Source organism: Felis catus, chromosome B2 (genome assembly GCF_018350175.1).
Source record: "Felis catus isolate Fca126 chromosome B2, F.catus_Fca126_mat1.0, whole genome shotgun sequence".
Lineage (NCBI taxonomy): Eukaryota > Metazoa > Chordata > Mammalia > Carnivora > Felidae > Felis > Felis catus.
In genome coordinates this window covers 113443101-113448717 of record NC_058372.1, presented here as the reverse complement: position 1 = coordinate 113448717, position 5617 = coordinate 113443101, and the positions used below count along the sequence as shown (strand labels likewise).

The 5617-nt window shown below is 35.7% G+C and overlaps 1 long non-coding RNA gene across 1 annotated transcript; it reads left to right on the top strand.

Moving 5' to 3' along the window:
- Positions 1-292: 292 nt before the first annotated feature.
- LOC109500212 lies at positions 293-3573 on the top strand. Its single transcript, XR_002157858.3, has 2 exons — positions 293-861; positions 3369-3573. It is a non-coding gene; the product is annotated as an uncharacterized LOC109500212 (long non-coding RNA).
- The last annotated feature ends 2044 nt before the right edge of the window (positions 3574-5617 follow it).

The window sequence follows — 5617 nt, the reverse complement described above, 5'->3', positions numbered from 1 at the left end:
ACTGGAAAATAAATCTAAGAAATTATCTACATTGTGGACCAGAGATATAAAATTATAGAAATTATTACCCCAAAACCAAGAGTACACTTTACACATTGCATGTTAGCCAATTTGACAATAAAGTATATTTTAAAAATTATAGAAATTATTTAAGAGAAGTTGAAATGTTGAGGATACAATGAGAATGTCCAACATAAAGATGAGTTCCACATCAAGGGAACAGAGAAAAACAGAGAGGGAATACATTTTTAAATGGCCTAGAATTTTCCAGAGTTGACAGAAGACACAAAATCTCAGATTCGTAAGGTACAAGCAGGAAAAAAAAAGAATTAATATACAACAAATGCACTGTAGTGAAACTGCAGAAAAACTTCGAAAAGGGTAGATCCTAAGAGGAGCAAGATGAAGGGGGAAAGTTCCTCAACTTCTTTTATGAAGACAGTATACTTTTAACATAAAAACTAGATAAGGACAATAAAAGAAAGAAAAATATAAGAGGCTCTTACTTCTGAACTAGACAGAAAATTCTAAAAAAAACCTCTTAGCAAAAGAAATCAGCAATATATGAAGAAATACATTTATCTCAGGAATGTAGAGATGATTAACTTTGTAACAGCTCCTGTCCTGAGCACCCTCTGAAGGCCCACACATGAGTTATGTCTTTCACAGTGTCAGCTTTATTCCGTCATAAAGCAAGTGTAATGTAATTATAAAGCAGGCTCAGGATTCCAAACTCCGTGACATTTCACCACGTGATTAACTTGGCTTCTTACAAAGGCACATAAAGCTGAACACAAGACAAGTCACACAACAAACAAGATAACACAGCGGGTAGGAAGCTAAGGAACGAAACGTGGTGAGGTCAGTCTGGTGGGCGCACATTTGAGATAAGGCTTCGGTCCAGTCCAAGTCAGCTCTCGGCACTTACTACTTGTTATGATCAAGTAGTGAAGGATCTCAGTTCTGTTCAGAGATCAATCAGGCAGAGCCTTTGGCGGCAGCTGCCTTTTGAAGTGGTCAGACATAGAGGGGTCAGTGTCTAAGGAATCTGACAGTTTGCTGCAAAAATCCTCTCTTTTTAAAGGGACTTAATCAGTCTTGGGCCCCTGCAGCCCTCCTCTGCTCCCGCTTGTTATCAGTTCTGGGGTATGGTCAGCTGCTGCTGGCCTTGGCGATATCTAGTAGCTGCAGTCCCCTCAAGTGCTTGAGTCATTGCTTGACACAGGCCTCTGCTTGACATGAGTGACTCCATCTTGCTCTCTACAGCTACTAATGTAAATTCACCACACTGACATTAAAGGAGAAAAAAAATCATATGAATATTTCAACGGAAGTGAAACAATTTTGATAAAATTCATCACACATGTTTAACTAAATAAGACTACTATAAACTAGGAATAGAAGGAAACTTCCCGTCCTGATGAATGTTATCTATCAAAACCCACTGCCGATAACAAAGTCACTTTTGAAACACGATAAGAAATTCCTTGTAATTCAGAAACGAACATTTCTAGTCAGCATTACATTGGAAAATCTTTCCAGTAATGTAAGGTAAAAGTTATAAAAAATAGAGAGTGGAAGAAGCACTTGGAAATGAAGAAAGAAAACTGTCACTATTTGTAAAAAAAAAAAAAATTGTGAGAATCTGCAGATAATTTCAGTGAGTAAAGGACATTAGCAAGTTTTTCTAACATGAGCTCAGTATATAAAATCAATAGTGGTCAATACACTTGAGCAACAAACAGAAAAATGTACTTTAAAAAAGGTATCATCTACAATGGTAACAAGACTCATAAATTTCCTGAGAATAAATCAAAGAGGTATGATATTTACAGAGAATATAGTAAAATATTATTCAAAAGCATAAAAAAGTCTTAAATAAATGCTATCACATGTTTATGAATAGCAATCATAAATAAAAATAATCTCTAAAATTAATGCAGTTACAACCCACAGGATTTTTAGGGGAACTAACAAACAAATCCAAAAATTTATATGGAAAAGTAAAGGGACAGGATAGATAGAAACTGGGACAGAAAATAAACATGAAAATATGCTTAAAACCACAGGAATGTAAATTTAAGTAATAATGAGATATAATTTCAGAATCATGAGATTGACATAGGTATTAGGTCAGATGATAACAAATTTTTGTAAGATATGAGGAAAGGCAAATCATTTATACGTTCCTGGACAGATTGTAAAAAAGCCAAACAATATGCACATACTCTACTAAACAGAAATTATTCTGGGTTCCTGCACTTGACAATTTTCACATATATACACAAAGAAATACATACAAGGATGGTCACTAAGCACACTTTGCAACAGCAAAACTTTGGAAAAATACAAGTACCTCCCAATAAATGGCTTACTCATGCAGTGGAATAATATATACAGCTGTTACAATTACTGAAGCAAACCTACATGTAATAATATGGATAAATCTTAACATTCTGTTGGATAAAAATAGAAGCTATAGAAATTTACATATAGTATGATTAACACTGACATAAAAATGTTCAAATGTAAAGCAGCAGTACAGTTTTACATATATAATAACTATGTATAGCACATACCGGAATGGCACATACCAACTTCAGGGGACTGGTTGCCTCTGGAAATGGAGGGAAGGATAAGTGATGCAGCCTTAGCTGTTCCTGTTTTCTTAAAACTTCAAAAAAGATACTCATGAAGATTGAAACAGGTGTGACAAAATATGAAAAGCTATTTTATATCAGTGGTGAGGACATATTTTGTATGTTGAAAATTTTAAAATATTCATACCTGTGCATAAAGCTGGATGTACATAAATTTTTATTGCAGCATTGATTGTAATTTTAAAAAAAGAATTAGAGGGGCGCCTGGGTGGCGCAGTCGGTTAAGCGCCCGACTTCAGCCAGGTCACGATCTCGCTGTCCGTGAGTTCGAGCCCCGCGTCAGGCTCTGGGCTGATGGCTCAGAGCCTGGAGCCTGTTTCCGATTCTGTGTCTCCTTCTCTCTCTGCCCCTCCCCCGTTCATGCTCTGTCTCTCTCTGTCCCCCCCCAAAAAAATAAATAAATAAACGTTAAAAAAAGAATTAGAATCAATTGAATATCCATAAATAGAGAAATGAGTAAGTAAATTATGGTACATCACACATAGGGATGCTATTAATAGTGTAAACCTATATGAATGTGTATTTGATTGATTGCATCGATGGCTCCAATTCTTTACTCTTCCCATCAGTCAGGGCATTCTGCCCCATTCTTTTACTCTGGGCTCAACTACAGCACTTGCATTGGCCAAAGGAATGTTCTCAAATGCGACACAATCAGAAGTGAGAAAAATTCTTGTTCACTGTACTTGCTCTCTTGTTCCTTATAAGAACCATGAGAACACACGGAAGCTACTTTGCTGAAGAAATGTAAGGAGAAGCAGGAGGAGAACTGAGTCATCACTGTGCTGACCATCCTGCACCAACGGCCCCCTCAGAGCCTCCAACTGACTAGAGATAGACATCTGAAACAGTTCTGCGTAGATCAGTTAAGCTGCGCAGATCAGATCAATAAAAGTGCCCAGTTGATCACAGAGTTGTGAGACAAAAATTAGTTTTCAGTCTTTTCACCAAAGCAGTAAATTATAAGGAAAATTCTTTTTTTTTTTATTTTTTAATGTTTATTTATTTTTGAGAGAGACAGAGACAGAGACAGAACACAAGCTGGGGGAGAGGCAGAGAGAGGCAGACACAAAATCTGAAGCAGGCTCCAGGCTCTGAGCTGTCAGCACAGAGCCCCACGCAGGGTTGAGAGATCATGAGAGATCGAACGGAGAGATTATGACCTGAGCCGAAGTTGGATGCTTAACTGACTAATCCACCCAGGCTCCCCATATTACAAGGAAAATTCTGATTGGAAAATGACTGTAATAGAATGTTTACAATGTCATTTTTGTACTCAGAATTTTCCCTGATAATCGATCCTTTTGATAGAAGAATAGAAATAGCATTCTTCACCATTACTTCCCCTTAAATGTCTCTTTCCCTAACTGGCTCTAAAGAGAATTGAGTATGTGCACAGCATATAATTAAAATTTGTATCTAGAAATTTACATTTGCTCATAGTTTAGAGTTAGAAAGCCTCAGCTTACATCAGAAACAAATTTCTGTAAGGACCATTTGCTTCCAAAATATAATATTTTAACAAGCAGTTAAAGATAATTATTAACAGGGTTTTTAAATGAGTCTGAAAACAGTCTCGTCACATTAAAAATGTAAATAGATTTTACAATTGTAGAATCATAAAATTGGAAGAATCCATGAGAGATTTCTGACACCTAGTACTTAAGTTAAAATTTTAAATTAGCATTCATTTTAGGATATAAGTTAATATATGTACCTCTATTTATCTATGCTATTTTATTAAGATACTGTGCTAGCCAGAGTAGAGTCATGATTTGTTTGCCAAACTTTTGCAAAACAGGTACTTTCTCAGCAAACAAATAGCAGACATGTTTTTCTGTTTAGGTAAATGTTAATAATCACAGCTGGTTTGGTAATTCAGTTATTCGGCAAAGACATTGTAAACTACTTGAAAAGAAACCATCTGGTTTGCAGTTGTAAAACTGAAACCAATTAAAACATTTAAGTGGCATTTTGTTTTTCATTTTAATCTGTAAAAATATATTTTCCAAGTTCTAATTAGTGGTTGATTTTTCTCTATTGCTTTTATAATATGAATCTGACTCTCAAATAATTTTTAAGTTCGACAAAGGTGTTCCTATCATTGATATTGTATTGGGACACCAGATAAATTAAATGATGAAGAACATAAAATGTACAGGCACACAGACACAAACAATATAGTACATAGAATTCCTATGTACCAAACGTGATAAAATAAAACAAAAAGTCTAACACTTCACAAGAATTGTTTGGTTAGGTATGGCCTAAGAAGCTGATAATTTAGTTTAAGGGACTATGTCTGCTTAAAAAAAGAGAAAGAAAAATCTAGCAAGCAAGTGAGCAAGAAACAAAAAGAAAAAACATAACTCAAAGATTATAATCAGATACACTTTTCTCCCCCCCACCCACTCTCCTTTCAAAATTTATTCAGTGATATGAGCTCTTCCCTTTTTGTCTCTGGAATAAAACACTGGTAGCCTCCTAACTGTTCTTCTCACTTATAGATAATAAAAAGCACAATGATCACTCTGGGTTTCAAAGCCTGCATTTGGTACTTAGAATATCTAGTCTCATGTAATAGTCAAAGTATCCAACTTTGCTCAAAATTAGAGCTACATCCAGTCCCCAAAGTATTTAGACCTGTTGTAAGAAGTCAATAAAGTGGTGAAAGTTACTCATTTTGTATCTTTTTCTCTTCTTCTTAGGCCTTCAATCCTACACCTCTACCTTGCTAATTGTGATTATTGAAGCTTCCCTCTAGAGACAATATGCGAGGACAGACAAGGGATGGGCGGGAGCAAGAAAATTCGTAATTGATCACCATTGTCTTAAGTTGCTTACTATCTTTCAAGAGCTGGCAGATTTTTAAAGCAGTTTCTCTTCTGGGGAACTTTTGCATTTGTTTGGAATGCCCTACCCTACCATCCTCCCTTTTGAGATGGTCTCTGTTCTGC